This window comes from Stomoxys calcitrans, chromosome 1, assembly GCF_963082655.1.
Source record: "Stomoxys calcitrans chromosome 1, idStoCalc2.1, whole genome shotgun sequence".
Taxonomy (NCBI): domain Eukaryota; kingdom Metazoa; phylum Arthropoda; class Insecta; order Diptera; family Muscidae; genus Stomoxys; species Stomoxys calcitrans.
Window position 1 is genome coordinate 20,059,797 of NC_081552.1, and position 18,038 is coordinate 20,077,834.

The 18,038-nt window shown below is 37.6% G+C and overlaps 1 protein-coding gene across 1 annotated transcript in view; it reads right to left on the reverse strand.

Moving 5' to 3' along the window:
- The window catches only part of LOC106084653 (uncharacterized), a 145,536-nt gene that overhangs the window by 113,000 nt on the left and 14,498 nt on the right, over positions 1-18,038 (reverse strand). Inside the window, exon 2 of the mRNA XM_059364477.1 lies at positions 7,531-7,575. The gene's annotated coding sequence lies outside the window, so the exon portion shown is untranslated. The remainder of the gene's footprint in view (positions 1-7,530; positions 7,576-18,038) is intronic.

Here is an 18,038-nt window from a genome sequence, read left to right on the forward strand (position 1 = left end):
GTATGAATTGCGCTCTCTAGAGGCTCAAGAAGTCAAGACCCAAGATCGGTTTATATGACAGCTATACCAGGTTATAAACCGATTTGAACCATACTTTGCACAGTTGTTAGGAGTGATACTAAAACACTATGTGCAAGATTTCATTCAAATCGGATAAGAATTGCGCGCTCTAGAGGCTCAAGAAGTCAAGACCCAAGATCGGTTTATATGACAGCTATACCAGGTTATGGACCGATTTGAACCATACTTAGCACAGTTGTTAGAAGTGATACTAAAACACTATGTGCAAAATTTCAGTCAAATCGGATATGAATTGCGCCCTCCAGAGGCTCAAGAAGTCAAGACCCAAGATCGGTTTATATGGCAGCTATATCAAAACATGGACCGATATAACCCATTTACAATACCGACCTACACTAATAAAAAGTATTTGTGCAAAATTTCAAGCGGCTAGCTTTACTCCTTCGGAAGTTAGCGTGCTTTCGACAGACAGACGGACGGACATGGCTAGATCGACATAAAATGTCGCTACGACCAAGAATATATATACTTTATGGGGTCTCATACGAATATTTCGAGTAGTTACAAACAGAATGACGAAATTAGTATACCCCCTATCCTGTGGTGGAGGGTGTAAAAACAAAAATTATTCTGATTTTTATTTAACTTTGTTTGCAGGAATTTTTAAAATTGAAATGCGATTTACAATTTATGCAGTAATGGAATATTTTAACGCAAAGGATTTATACTACTAATTACAGACGTACACCTTTGATGGTAAGTATTAGAATGAAAATAAAACAACGCATCTATACTCAACACTTTCTTTTTTTTAACAGTCTATAAAATATTGTGTAAATGGCGTAACGGAACTTCTTGGAAAATATGGTGTTTACTCCTATGCGACTTATGTGGGAATTTTTCCAAAGCCATTGAAAATTAAATGTGTGAACGTTTTTATTTTAATAGTTAATGTATACGACATTTATATTCGCAACGTGTAAATTTGAAATATTGGGTTGCCCAAAAAGTAATTGCGGATTTTTCGTATAGTCAGAAAGTAATTCTGAGTCGATCGGTATACTTATCAATGGGTCTATCTCTTTTCCTTTTGGGTGTTAGAAACAAATTCACTAAGTTATAATACCCTGTACCACAGTAGTGGTGTAGGGTATAAAAATTGTGTTAGGGAGATTAAAAATTTTTTTTTGATTGGGTCCCTTTTACTTTCCAATCTTAAAAGCATCATCCATCTCACTCTTGGCAAATGTACACCAATATTCTTTGACATGGATTCTTGTGTGAACGGTTGAGTGGAGCGGACGTTTTGTTATTTCACTCCGCAAGAGTTCTTCTGCAACTCGTAATAGATCATTATGTTTGGAAGAAAAATTTAAGTCACTCAAGGATAGCTACGATAGTGGTATCCATTAGGTGGTTGATGATCTGCGTCTGTTCCCAGTTGAGCTGCAAATCTAGCGCCCGGGAGTAAGCTTAGAATGGACTCCAAAGACCCAACAGCTGCGGTGGTGGAACTGATGACGAAGGCACCTGGTTCGAGTCTTAAGGACAATGCCGAACCCATTCTATCTTAGCCAGAGATGGTCCGTAAGACGATTTTTTAGGTTTCCGACTGTCAAAAAGTTGTAAAAGTCGCAAACGTCGTATACTTGTATAAAACGTAGAAAAAGTCGCAAACGTCATAAACCTTAATAACTCAGTGTAAAAGTTTGATTTTTAACAAATATTATTGTCACTTATTTGTTGTATATAGAAGAGTTTATATGTAAAAAAATTTCGCAATAAAAGAAATATTAAGTTTTTTTTTAATTTTTGCATTTACATTTTTCACACAATAAATTGGAAATATACGCAAATTTCAAGTCAATTTATAAAGTAACGTTTAAGGATTTTTTTGTGAAGCAAAAAATCAATAAATTATTAGTTTTCATCAATTATATTTAGAAATTGCACTTATTTTGTATCCTTTTGCAAAATTATTTGCTTCTCCCGTTTTAATTTGCTTTTTGAAAGCTGTTGTAAACGACATATGTTAAAAATGCATGACATCTGAGGAAGTGTCAAGTGAAATGGTACATGGAGTGTTAATTATGTTATTCAATAACAATACTTAAAAATAACATTACTTATTCAATAAAATACTTAACACGCCATCTTCCATTTCACTTGACATTACCTCACATTAGCATACTTAACACGCCATCTACCATTTCACTTGACACTACCTCAGATGTCATTCATTTTATAACAATATTGGTAAAAATCGTGTAAACCTACGGTAGCTTTTTCTAATTCTGAACCGTTTTTTTCCAATTTCAATATTGTTCGTCTCAGGAGGAAAAAATTACTTATGCCAAAATTTTTAGTTAATCAGATCAAAAATTCGACATATTTTCGTTCGAATTTTTTTTCTGTCAGAAACCTAGTTTTTTGGCTAGGTTTACGACGTTTTCGACGTATGTAATATACGTCGGAAATGTATGTCATATACGTCACTGTTTCTGACAGGCCATCTCTGATCTTAGCTATGACTAGGCCATTGGCATTCCCCGGCAAACCAAAACGCTCTTTAAGAGGTTGGAATAATGTAAGGCGCATCGCTCACAGGTTTATTGAGAGGCTTGGTGCGAATGATGCTAAGACTCTCACTAATATGGAGAGATACTTCCTAAATTGGGCTCGGGGATTCGTTGCACAGGCTACCCCTAAGACTTCACGTCTAGTTTCGGAAACTTCACCACAGTCAGCCAAAAGGCTGCTGTCCTAGTGGCAAGGGCCATTAGGAATAATTGTAGTATACTCCGATGTTCTTGCGGAATTTCCTGGGTCTCCTCCAGTTTGTGACGATGCAGGCTGGTATAGGGGGCCGATACAGACTTATTGCCTTCGGGGATCAACGCTCAAATGAAATGTATCGTTGTGCGCTAAAAAAGATTGGTGAGATCTGGCCAGGTGCACCACTAGATTTAGTCAAGAAGGAAGTAATTCTAAGGATTCCCTCAGATCCTTAATCCATACTTGGAAGAATAAGGAAATGCAATCCCAATCTTTCAACAACCGACTGGAAGATTGGTAGATTGGACGAGGCTGATGGGGACCGGACACATGCTGTATTCGTAATAAACTCCAGCTGTCTCGCAGACCTCAACAAGTCTGAAGGAGTTGTATCCTGCGGATTCAACTGTTGGGGAATCAGACAACTCAGCAGTTGTTGCTGAACATCGACCATATCGTTAAAGTCTGGCGGATTGCAAGACACTGAAAATCTCCCTGCCGCAATCGAAACAGGAGGGGAAGGTATCGAAACGGGACCCATCATGCCCTGTGTAGGTGGGACATTCGGTTGGACTGGACTCAAGGTGTGCGCCAGGGAGGAAGGACGGAACTCAAAAATACGTCGACAGCAGCATCTAAGGAGGAATCGTCCACACCACAAGTGTCCAGTGTTCTTAGAAAGAGTGGTTCCACTGCTTTCTCACCTGGCCCTGGATGCGTACAGAAGCTCATCATGAAGCACAAGCACAAGATCTAACGAATCTTGTGAGGATGAACTTCTGGCGGGATCAAAAGACGAGGCAACAGTGGTGGAAGTTCTGAATCCTGACTGTGGTCCGGATCTATAACTTGAAGGGATAAACTCCTGACGGTATCAAAAGACGAGGCAACAGTAGTAGAAGTTCTGAATCCTGTAAGGCCGTTTCGGCGGCACTAAAGGTCCTCCTGAAGGCAGTGGGATTTGACGTGGTTCTTGTCTAGGAACCATGGGGGTGGGGAGGAATGGTTCGTGGACTAAGAATTCCGGGATTTAAATTACTCAAGGGCATCTGCGCAGAATATAGACATAGTGGTCAAGCGGACCACGAAGGCCCTGAATGACTTGCTTGTGTCAGCATTTCCTAGTGCCAAGCCAAAAAGCGACCGTTATGATGGACCCCACAGCTGGTTGCTCTAAGGAAGGACTACAGAAAACTCTTCAACAGAGCGAAAGCCACAAGAGCACCATACGATTGGGACATCTATAAGGCTGAGTTAAGAAAATATAAGGGCGAGCTTAGAAAAGCTTAGAACAAATCCGGGATAGAATTATGCAATCTAAGGCCTCTAGGCCAAGATGCAGTCCGGCAGAGGTGGGATATGTGGATCTAAAAACATGGGTCAGCAGAGGAACTCCTCAAGGAGGTGTACTGTCTCCTCTACTTTGAAAAATATACCTATTAACAATATGTTATTATTGTCTCTGGAAGAAAAAGGTTTGAAAGTGGTCGCGTATACTGATGACGTGGCAATTGCGGTTAGGGGAAATTTTCGTACCACTCTAAGAGATATACTTACGGAAGCTCTACGTTCAACAGCGAGGTGGGCTACCGAAATTGGTCTTGGTGTAAGTCCGTGCAAGATAAAATTATTTTTTTCAGCAGGAAATAAAGTTGCTGGGAGTAAATTGAACTTTAAATCCAACATTTTGGAAAGGGCAGCAAAGGCAACTCTTGCCCTGATACACCTGCAACGCGTCATGCATTGGGTATATACTGCAGTTATCAGACCTTGACAGACAGCTTGTGACTCTGTAATTGCATTCTTTCTTCTGTCAGTTATCAGCTGTTACTTTTAGGTTGCTTTAGAAAAAAAGTGTAAAAAGTATATTTGATTAAAGTTCATTCAAATTTTTATAAAAAACGCATTTACTTTCTTTTAAAAAATCCGCAATTACTTTTTGGGCAACCCAATATATATATATATATATATATATATATATATATATATATATATATATATATATATATATATATATATATATATATATATATATATATATATATATATATATATATATATATATATATATATATATATATATATATATATATATATATATATATATATATATATATATATATATATATATATATATATATATATATATATATATATATATATATATATATATATATATATATATATATATATATATATATATATATATATATATATATATATATATATATATATATATATATATATATATATATATATATATATATATATATATATATATATTTGGAAAAACTCCACTTTTCCTAAGGGAAAGGAAAAAAAGATTTATTATTGCTTTGGGAAAGATTCTTCGCTTCTTCATCAAAGAACTTTTTTTGTTCTAAAGGAAGGAAGGATTTTTTCGTCTCCTTTGGTAAGGGAACGTTCTCCTTTACTTTGACACGTCTCCTAAGAGAGTTATTTGTTCCTAGGAAAGGTTTTAAGTTTCTCTGGGAAAGATTATTTTTTCGGGAAAGGTTTTCTTTTTCCTTGCGAAAGGGTCCTTACTATGTATATAAACTATATAAAACTCTTTAATATAAATTGTCGCTCTAAGTTTCACCGCTCGAACCCGAGTATGAAAAAGGTCTCATAGGATTGTACTTTTTGATATGGATAATGGTACAGCTTATTGCTTAATTGTAACTCCGTCGGAAGTATGATTGTTTGTAAACTTTCTTTCAAGATTAAACTTTATTGTCTAAGCATCGATTTCGCACGAACCAACAATCAATGCTGACACATGACATAAAAAATTAGAAAACGGAAATCCATGGGTAATCTGTTTTGCGCCTTATTCCCTTACAAAAAACAAAACCAAAATTATAAAATCCCACTTTTACGAGTATGGTCATTCCCTTTCTTTTTTTTTTTTTTTTGTTCGAAATTTTTTTTAGCTCATCTCTCTTGCATAGCGCATGGCAGGCAGATTTTTAGTTTCCCTCGGGGAATGGTATAATTTGTATGCCACAGGCATTTAATATTCAATCAACGCCTGTATTTACCATAAACAATGTGGTCTCGACAACAACTTCATTTGCTTAACGAAGGATAATTTTTGGGTGAGCCTAGGGTCAAATATTACAGCGACATTTACAAATGTATGGATATTTCTGCAGTAAAAACAGGAATGCAACCCTCTCTTTATCCACACGGAAGTGGTGATTAGAGCAGTCGAAACCCTGCAATTATTGATGTGTTTGCCCGCCCATTCCTCGACAAAACTACTCCGTGTCTCGGTTATTGGCATTCGAGAGTTTCATGTCTTGTGTTATTTGACCATACAATTAATTTAAGAGGATTGCACTTTTAAACATTTACCCATTTTTTGTATGATTCCCATGTAAATGGGTATTATCTCATGTGTTTGTATGTGCAACTTTATAATATGAGTAATGAATTTAAATTGTATCAACTCATAGAGTTTTTTTAATAAATTTGATTGACTAAACCCCATGCCTGGATAATGTCAGAATGTATGGAAAAGCCCCAGCTTTGAAGTCTTTTAAAAATTAACCTGATGGCATACGCCAAGGAGAACACCAAAATTCTGACAATGTGCGGGAAGAAGCGCGGAAGATTGATGACATTGGAAATCTTTTCTGAGTTCGGCTAGTGGATAGTTTCACATCCTTTACTTTTCAATTTATATGACTTTTGAATTGAAACAAAAACCACAACTTGCAAATTTTGCCTCCCCCCACCCATTACATGCCTCGGAAGAAAATGTGAACATGTGCGTGGCAAAACATGTGACACTTTAAAGTGAATACTTACAAATGTTTTTACTAATTTCTCCTTTACTGTTTTTCGGAAAATCATCCCCTCATTACGATGCTCCTTGGTATAGACCTTGGCAAAGCCGTCTAGACTTTTTGTTTAACTTTAAACATAAAAACGTGTTCTATCTCTTTCTGTTCGCATAACAAACATTGATAACGGCAAAAGAAGTAGAAACAAATTGGCAAGAAAAAATAAGCCAAGTTTATGTACGTACGTAGTCTACCATTTGTGAAACGCATGAACTACTTTTTATCATTACTGTATTCCATTTTCTCTTTAACAGTTGCACTCAAGCATAGAAATTTTGTTGTGGATATCCAGACGAAGCATAATCTAACTGGCATATAGGGTTGTATTTGTGCGCCTAAAAGTATGCATTTGTCTGTTGGGTACCAAGGGTATATAGAAAACGTTTTGTGGCAACGCATAAAATGTTGGGGTAACACAAAGTTGTTAGCAGATGATAAAGAGGGAAGAAAAAAATTGCAGGGAATTTAAAGTTGTTAAAGGTTAAAGATTTTGGTATTTTTTGGGGAACAAGAATACAAGAGAATTTAATTTCAATATAAGGAATTGGAGGTATATTTGCTTAATTGTAACTTTTGAGTAGTATTTAATTCCTTATTTATTTTTTAAGAGAAGTTTTAATGGTAACTTTTATTATATGTACTATAAATTATTTTTGGTAATATTAGTTAAATTTATGTGATTAACTATTTTTGAGTAGTATTTAATTCCTGATTTATTTTTAAGAAAGCTTTAATGAATTGTTAATTTTGTAGTGTTTTAGTCATGTATGGTCTAACAACTTGACTAATAAATGAGCAAATAAAATTCATTAAATAAATGATGTAAAAGGTAAATTTTGCTAGTAGAAAAAATTGTTATTTTTAATTATAGGTTGATACATACCTTGAATTTCAAATTACATCATATGTTCAATTAGATGGTTCGCGCCTGAAAATAGGCAAAAAAAATATTAATGCAAAAATTGGCAAACATTTTGCTTATCCGCTAAGAGTGGTGTAGGGGATGGAGGAGCCAAGTAGGGATTCTGAGCGGCTTTACCTGGACAAAGTCCAGGCCAATCTTGCTTAGTCCTCCATGTCAATTGTGGACATTGACCTCACGTGCGGTCACCTGAGCTGCTACCTCGAATCCCATGGCAGCCGGTTGCACGTACAAGATTGACCCGATGAAATCCTTCATCGGCAACGGCTGCTACCTGAATGTACTTGTTCGTCCTTTTTTTCTTCATGGGAGAGGCACATCCCGAAGTGCCTTCTCCGCACGATTCTGGTCCGTGCCGGGATTGAAAAGAACCCCGGCCATAGATCTGTTCAGTTTACCAGAGCCGCGTCCATCATCAGTCGGTATCGTTGAGGTGTAACCGGCCATGGAGCGGCTGCATCGCTCCACCTCGGTATTTCGAAAAATTGTTCGGGCTGCCAAATCTTTATTTGTGGTCCGATTTGAGCACCGGACGTTTATCAATCAGAAGAAGACCGATTGGGTTGGATTCAGAGAGTACACCAATCGCCGCTTCAGTGAACTGACACCCTCCTTAAACATGCTAGTTGCCGAGAGAAAATTCCGAGACATAATAAATGTAGAAGCCGCTTGCTTTGTACCAGCAGGTTGATACTGGCAGACGAGCGTGAAGGTATTCGTTGCATGGATCCCACGAACCCCAGAATTAGCGAGTTGAATCAACGAGCATAAGCGGAGTTTGTGTAGGCAAGCTGTGGTACCGGTGTAGGCAAGTTGTAGTTCCGGTGTAGGCAAGCTGTGGTCTACTTTTAAGTCACTCTCATACCCCGCTAGACGGAAGAGGGAATCTCAGTCACATTTGGCGACGTAACTGTGATTTATTGTACATACTGAGTGTGACAGGGATAGGAGGAGAGCCATTCGTCGTATCCGTGGTCTCCGAGCCGATGGACAGCCATCACAATTCACCGAAGCCAAAGTTACGAATGTCCCCCGTGGCGCCAAGCCACCCAGAGGCGTTGGGCCCCGAGTCGAATAACTTACAACTCTCCTCCACCAGTTTTTGAACACTCTTATAGTAACCGATGATTGAAAGATAGACAGAGTGTCACAGAGCAGCCTGGAAAGGACCCGAGTTAGGGCGAGTCTCACAAACCGATCTCCCTTCTCTCACCAGTAGCCAAGACGCCCGAGCCTCGTTGAAGAATTTCCATTACCCGAGCATCAGCATTGATTTCGAAGACTACATAGCAAAACAACTGCTTGGCATGCCATCATCGCACACATTTGCCGTGGCTTCATTCAGCCCAGGCCATGTGAAAGGACGCTCTTCGTGGCACTGGACCTATCGAAAGCATTCGACAGGTCCAGCATTTCAAACTATTTGAGGATATCGCCAACACGTGGCATGCCATCATCGCAAACATTTGCCGTGGCTTTATTCAGCCCAGGCCATGTGACGGTCTGTGGTAAGTTATGCAGCGCGAGTGTGGTCTCGTCAGCTATGTGACACGCAGAGGAATAATATATAGATCTTTTAGAATACGGCTCTTCGAACTGCGACGGGATGTCTCCTCTGTTCTCATGTGAGCAATATCTTGTGGGCTGTTATCGCAGGGACCATCATTATTTTCGTCTTGTGGATGCTCTATAGCGAGAGGTTCGGCGGTACAAGAGAGAACCTCTAGATTAAGCGGGTCTAGACAACATTCATGCAGACACGGTAGCAGATGCAGTGAATAGCTACCGGATGAATGTGGTGCCTGGAGAACAACCGCTATCCCTTGCGCCTGAAGAAATTGACCTAGATCGATTACGATCCGTCAGATGCAACTCCTACAGAGATTATTTATGCACCTATAGCAACTATACCGATATATGGTCTAATTTAGACCAAATTCGGCACTGACGTTGAGTGGTCTAATAAATACAAGTCACTGTTCATCATTTTGGCATTTATATCCAAATATATACCGCTCTGAACCATATAAAATACGTATGTCGAAAAGCTTCACATAAGTCACTGTGTCAACATTCAGCGAAATCGGATAATAAATGCGACTTTTATGGGCCAGGACTTTAAATCGAAAGATCGGTCTATATAGCAGCTATATCCAAATCTGGGCCGAATTCAAAATTCAACTCAGTGTCCTAAATTTCAGCGATATGGGGCAATAAATGCGCCTTTTATGGGCCCAAGACCTAAAATAGAGAAATCGGTCTATATGACAGCTGAAGAAGGATATCGAGTGGCCTAACACAACTTACTGTCTCAAATTTCAGCATATTCGGATAATAAATGTGGCTTTTATGGGCCTAAGACCTTAAATCGACAGATCGGTCTTTATGGGAGCTATATCACGATATACTTCGATATAGCCCATCTTCGAACTGAACCTGCCTATGGACAACAAAAATATCTAAAGACTGTAGGGTGATTTTAACAGACAGACAGACGGACGGACGGACATGGCTAGATCGTCTTAGATTTTTAGGACGATCAAGAATATTTCGATGTGTTGCAATTGGAATGACAAAATGAATCTACTCCCATACTGCGGTGGTGGGTATAAAAACACGTAAAAATGTGTTAAGTTCGGCTGTGCCGAACTTTGGATACCCAACACCATGGATATATTAATCCTCCTAGTTTATAACTCCACTACCATATCCATAGTTATATTTAAAAAGGGGCTAGTCTCGATCATATTTTATTCTGGTCCCGAGATCTCATATACAAGTAACAGTTTCAGCGAAATCAGGCAATAAATCCATTTTTTATGGGATTAAGACCCTAAATTGGAGAATCGGTCTATATGGCAGCTGTATCTATATAATTTGATTTAGACCATATTTGGGTCGGATGTCGGGGTCTTAAAAAATTCACTATTTCAAATTTCAGCGTAATCGGGTAATAAATAAACCTTTTACGGGTTTCAGACCCTAAATCGGCAGATTGGTCTATATGGCAGCTTTATCTAAATATAGTCCGATTCGAGCCATATTTGAGTCAAATGTCGGGAGGCTTAAAACGACTCAATGTATAAAATTTCACCGAAATCGGGTAACAAATGCAGCTTTCATGTGCTTCAGACCTTAAACCGGTAGATCGGTTTATATGGCAGCTATATCTAAATATAGTCCGATCTAAATCATATTTGAGTCTGATGTTGGCAGTCTTTAAGCAAATCACTGTTTTAAATTTCAGCGAAATCGGATAATAAATGCAGCTTTTATGGGCTTGAGACCCTAAATCGGCAGATCTGTCTATATGGCAGCTATCTCTAAATATAGTCCGATCTGAACCATATTTGGAACATATGTCGGGAGGCTTAAAACAACTCACTGTTTGCAATTTCAGCCAATCGGATAATAAATTCATCTTTTATGGGCTCAATACCCTAAATCGGCAGATCAGTATATGGTAGCTTTATCCAAATATGGTCCGATTTGACCCGTTCAAGAGCTTAACCTGAGTGCAGCAAAAAGACGCATCTGTGTCTTTTCAGCTCAATACACAATTACAACAGACGGACGGACAGACACACGGACATCGTTTAATCGCCTTAGAATTTTTCGACGATCTCAAATATATATACTTTGTAGGGTCAGGAAAGGATATTTTTATGTGTTGCAAAGGGAATGACTAAATGAATATACCCTCTATCCTATGGTGGTGCGTATAAAAAGAAGAAAGAGAAAAACGGTTTTCCTAATGTTGACGGCCCCAGCATAAGAATATCAACATTTATTTGGGAATGTCCGAACTCTATATCTATAAAGATGATGCAGGACACACACTGGCGGATTTATTGAAAAGGTATAAAGCCATTACCGCAATGTGTCCAATGGATTAGCAGAGGCGCCGCTACAACACCGAAAGGTGATGTGTTGTATTATAGCTGGCAGCTACTATAATACTGAAGATAAAAATTTGACTACTCGCTGCAGTTCTCTAATAGCTACCATGATTCAAAAGTTGTTTGAAAAATAACTTGGTGTTGTTGATGGAGCAGTGTGTTGTACACTGAGACGACAGCCCTTACCGATGAAGCACTCCATTAGATCAATCATGTACGTACAGTCGGTTGTCATGGCTTTGAAAAATAACTTGTGTAATATATTGCCTACTTTTAGGATCCACATTTTAAAAAAACTATTTGTTTGTATAGGAATATCTCATAGTACATTTCTCTTAAACAAAATAAATTAAAAAATTAAAAAATAGATTTAACATCGGTGTTGATGTTGTGCCTTAACACAAATAAAATAGAATTCACTTACACAAATCGTACTCAGTCAGCCCATTTGGGAGGAAATCAGATTTCGTGTAACTTTTTACGAACAGAAAGACGTCATATCCGTGACGTGTACATTCAATTTTCAATTGCTCAATGCTTGTCAATGCCCCAAAGCATTACACCATTCGCTGGCATTCGAAGAATACACAATAGCGTTCGAATTAGAATAATGGTGTGGATAAGGTAGATTGAAACCTGATATATAAATGACTAATGCGCTTTTTCTGAAAGTTTATACGCACTAATGCGGTAATTCTCAAAGTTGAAATGCGAAATAAAACTTTGAAAACTTTTTCTAACAAAAAAAAAAAAAATGTTGACATAATGTTCTATAGAAATAAAATTTTGCCAAATTTTCTAAAGAAATACAAATTTGTCAAAACGTTCTATAGAAATTAAATTTTGGCAACATTTTCTAGCAACAAAATGTTGAAAAATTTGTTTAAATATTGTCTGTTGAAATAAAATGTAAAAAAATCAAGAAATAAATTTTGACAAATTGTTTTTGTTCCCAACCGATCACTTCAACCCTCTGTAACAGCTTATTTTCCGACATCCTCATTAAGGACACTCAGTAAATAACTCACTTATGTTGGCAAACTTTTTCAATTTGTTTGGCAAACAATAATCCTTAGTTGGCACACTCGCCGTCGTTGGCAGCCTAACATAAGGGTAAATAATTAAATGATTAAAATACATTTGTAAACAAATAAGTAGCAGAAAACTAAAAATTCAAATGTATTGTAGTTGACTCAAAAATAACACCAAGTTGTAGCTTTTGTTCAAGTGATGCCAAACACACACATTCATCCCTTGTACATCTAAACAAATCTCTGATGATTATGTCTAAAAGGCGCAACATGTCCTTCAACAAACAAATGGTCTCCAGGGAAATAAGAAGAGTTTGTTAGACAATCAAAGCAACTCAATTTGGCTGGGAAGCAAAGTATTTGGGGATGTTATATTTCCTCTATTATTTCATTGTGATCGGATATTAAGTATGGTTAGCGAAATTGTGTTATTTCAACTTTCCAAGTAACATTGAATTGTCTTAGTTTTCGTAATTAAATTCGTTTACTAATTTACCAATTTCCCACAACTTCCTTTTTATACCCACCACCATAGCATGGGGGTATACTTATCTAATCATTCCATTTGTAACACCTCCAAATATTGATCTAGGACCCCATAAAGTATATATATTCATGATTGTCTCGACATTCTCACGCGTAAAGCAAGCCGCTTAAAATTTTGAACAGACACTTAATATTGTCGTAAGTCGTTGAGGATTGAAAATGGGCCACATTGGTTCAGATTTAGATATAGCTCCCATATAAACCGATCTACCGATTTGACTTCTTCAGCCCCTGGAATCCGCAATTTTTGTCCGATTTGGCTGAAAATTTGCACATAGTGTTGTCTGTTACGATTTCCGACAAGTGTGTCAAGTGCGGTCCAAAACAGTCAAAAACCTGATATAAACCGATCTCCCGATTTGATTTCTTGAGCCTTTGGAAACCTCAATTTTTGTCCGATTTGGCTGAAATTTTGCACAGAGTGTTCTGTTATGACTTCCAACTACTGTGCCAAGTTCGGTTCAAATCGGTCATGAACCGGATATAGCTCCCATATAAACCGATCTCCCGATTTGACTTCTTGAAGCCGCAATTTTCATCCGATTTGGCTGAAACTTTGCATGAAATGGTCTGTTGGAAATCATAACATCTGTGCCAAGTACGGTCCAAATCGGTTTATAACCTGATATAGCTACCATATAAACCGATCGGCCGATTTGATTTCTTGAGTCCTTGGAAGCCGCAATTTTCATCCGATTTGGCTTAAATTTTGCATGAAATGTTCTATGTTATAACTTCCAACAACTGTGCCAAGTACGGTCCAAATCGGTTTATAACCTGATATATCTCCCATATAAATCTAACTCCCGATTTGATTTCTTGAGCCCCTGGACGATTTTACACGCTTTGTTTTATATTGCCGTTACACCACAAGCAACAAAATGAATGCTGACACACTAAAATAAGAGATTCGCTCAGTATTCCTTGACATTTTGGTGTGGTGCGAGACAATGAGTTAAAAATTTTATAACAAATTTAAACACTCTAACCCCAACAGCACCGTCTAAAATCAAAAATTGACCGATTGGGACAATATGGAACTCAAATGAAAGGTATTTGAGAGTAGAGTTCTAATATCATATGAAAAATTGGACCCAAGTATCTAGGTGGACGGCCCAAGCCGAAAACTGCCGCAAATCTAAAACCGCCCCAAGTAGGCATTTTGGACGATCATGCCAATATGTGACTCAAAAGAAAGGACTAAGAATATGACATTAAAAATGAGGTCCAAAAAATGGGAGGCCGCCCCAACCGCCTAAACCAGTTCCCAAATCGTAATATTAGCTGATCATAACTATATGGGGTCCAAATGGAAGGTATTCGAGAGTACCACCCCGAATAGGTTTACTAACCAATCATGACAATGTGGGGATCAAGTGATGTATATTTTAAGTAGAATGCGAACCTAACATACCCCTTAAAACTGTCCCACCCCAAAAGGAACTGTTTTCACCATGGTAATATGTGGTTCTAAAGAAAGGTATTTGGAAGTATAACACGAATTTGGTATACGCTTCTGGGGCCGAATGCCTGGGTTCTACCACACTTCCAAATAAGACATTATTGCCGAACATGGGAATATGGAGGTGGGTTGTCTCCCAAACTATTAACACCAGAATTGGATACCAAATCCGTGTTCTACTTCCAAATACCTTTCTTTTGAGCCTCATATTGCCAAGATAGATAAATATGTTCGGCTTGTGGGGTGTTTAGGGGGTGGGGCGACCCCCAGACGCTTGATTCGTACGCTACTCCCAGGTATCTTTCATTTGAGTCTCATATTGTCCCGATCGGCCCAATTTTACTTTTGGGCGATGCTTTTGTGGTAAGGTAGATGACCCGCTTCCAATATCAACAAATTATATAGCCCATTACTCCTTCCAGACCGGAATCGTAATCTAATCTTGAATAACTTTCACTTGAGTCCCATTTTGTCCTGATCGTCCAATTTACCTATTTGAGGGGGTTTTGTGGTCAGGGCGACTACCCAGATACTTAGAATCATTTCACACTCTGCTCCCAAAACCTTTTATTTGTTGTTGTTGTTTTAGCAGTGTGTTCCTTTCATTTGAGTTCCGTATTATCCCGATCGACCCACTTCCATTTTTGGGTGTTGCTTTGGTATAAGGAGGAGGGTCCGACCCCTTTCCGATATAAAAAATTATATAACCTCTTAATCCTTCCAGATTAACCTTCACAATCTGTGAACATTTCAAGAAAATCGGTTTAGCCGTTATTGAATCTGATACTCTGATACATGTGTTTCGTCATATTCTCTTTCTATGAATACGAGGGTAGCCTTTTATATTTCGTGAAATTGGTTTAATGTTTTTAAAAATATTCCTCATTGAGATCTATACAATTTTGCATGCGCTTGAATCAAATTGTCGAAGCACTTTTACCACTCTGATTGAGATATGTCCAAAACATGCATTCTGAAAGCCTCTTCAGATGTCGAAATGCGTTCGCCTCGCTATACCCAATTTCTCCTTATGTTGAGCGATTTTTTATGATGATGTTCCTTCCTAAAGTTTATTGATTTCAGATGTCTGATATTTTTCCACAAAATATTCAAAGTTCAATGGACTTGAATACTCTCCATTCAATGAATTCTTTAGATGAAATACTACAAATGTTTTATAGTACACTATGATACTATGCATCAGAAACTGTTCTAAAGAGAGTACCCTTTACGAATGTTGGTCCTCCGTGGAATACTCCTGCGTTGTCGAAATTGAAGAAAAATTCCAAAGAAGTGGTTCAAATTTTGATTATACGAATTATTCAGTAGCAAGGTCGAGATACGCTATTATGAATAGACAACTATATGGCAAGTACATAACAAAGATGAAGAATGAGATGATGTCGAATCCTAAATCCTTTTATGGTTTTATTAACAATAAACGTCGATGTAATGATTTCCCAAAAAGTTTGCAATTTGGACCAGTTGCAGCGGATGATGATATTGGAATCTCAAATATCTTTGCATAATTTTTTAGAACCACCTATTCGACCAAAACGCACGAGGACACTTTTCGATATTTCTGAATTCTCATCATGCCTCAAAAGTATGACAGCTCCTGGGCCAGATGGAATCCCAGCATGCATACTGAAACATTGTGCGGAAAATCTTGATCTTTCTCTTTGCATACTCTTCAACAAATCTTTATATTCAGGGTATTTTCCTGAAATGTAGAAGGAGTCTTACATTGTTCCTTTATTTAAGTCAGGTAAGAGAACTAATGTTTCCAATTATAGAGGTATCGCGAAGCTTAATGCTATACCAAAATTATGTGAGAAACTTGTAACAGATTCAGTATCATTCCAAATATCGTCTATTTTATCAAAACACCAGCATGGTTTTCGAAAACATCGTTCCACATTAGCGAATGTTATAGAGCTCACTACGGCTGTGAACGATGGACTTAGAGAGAAATACCAGACAGACTGTATTTATACTGATTTGAGTAAGGCATTCGATAAAATAAATTATAGATTATTATTAACCAAGTTGCATTACATGGAATTCGCACCTTCGTTATTAAATTAGATAAAGTCGTACCTTATTGGCAGATCACAAATGTTGAAATTTATAAATTTATAAATAATGTATAAAATTTATGTGAGTTCTGGGGTTTCACAAGGGAGCAATCTTAGTCCTGTACTTTTTCCTTTGTTCAATAATGAGTTGAAGAATGTAGTACGCCACTCTAAAGTAATTACTAACAAGGCCTATAAAAGCCTAGGCTTTATAAAACGCCGGAGTAAAAAATTCTCAGATCCAATAGTAAATAAGCAGTTATATATTTCTTTTGTGCATTTTTTCTTAGAGTACGGTTCTGTAATATGGGACCCAGTTTACCTTATTCATTCCAATACAATTGAATCGGTTCAGAAACAATTTTTATTATATTGCCTCAGGAATCGTGGCTGCAACCAGCAGGATTTGCCTAGCTATAATTACAGATTGAATCTAATTAAAATACCAACTCTGTAAAATCGTCGCGTTATATGCTGAATGTAACTTTTCTACTGAACATTATTCATGGTAAAATATTATCAGATTTTATTTTAGACAGACTTTATATAAATGTTCCAATCAGACCAACTCGTCATTATCAACTACTTCAAATAAATTATTATACCACCTGTAATGCAAATAATGACCCCTTGCGCCGCCTCTTCCTTGAATTCAACAAAACAAAAAAGCGCAATCAACCCTTTTCCTTATAAACTCCTTTAATTTTGGTCGTACGCGACGAAATGCATATGGTCAAAGATTATATGAACAAATCATTTCAAGTTAGAATAACAACTGTCTTGCTAATAACATAATAACATAAACATAAGAGTTCATCGTAATTTGTTTAAATTGGCCGCTGCGTAGCTTCAAGTTGCATTATCTGAATAAAAGGAAATAAAAACAAGTAAGAGCGTGCTAAGTTCGGCCGGGCCGTACCTTATATACCCACAACCATGGATCGCATTTGTCGAGTTCTTTGCGCGTTATCTCATTTTCGACAAACAAAGAAAAATGAATAAGAACTGTTATGCTATTGGAGTTATATCAAGTTATAGTCCGATTCGGGCCATAAATAAATTGAATGCTGAACATTGTAGAAGTCATTGTGTAATATTTCATTTCATTCGGATAAGAATTGCGCCTTGTACAGGCTCAAGAAGCAAAATCGGGAGATCGGCTTATATGGGAGCTGTATCAAGGTATAGATCGACTCAGACCATATTGGACAACTATGTTGAAGGTCACCGGAGAAGCCGTTGTACAAAATTTCTGCCAAATCGGATGAGAATTGCGCCCTCCAGCGGCTCAAGAAGTCAAGACCCAAGATCGGTTTATATGACAGCTATTCCAGGTTATGAACCGATTTGAATCATACTTATCAAAGTTGTTGGAAGTGATACCAAAACAACACGTGAAAGACTTCAGTCCATTGCGTCCTCTAAAGGCTCAAGAAGTCAAGACCCAAGATCG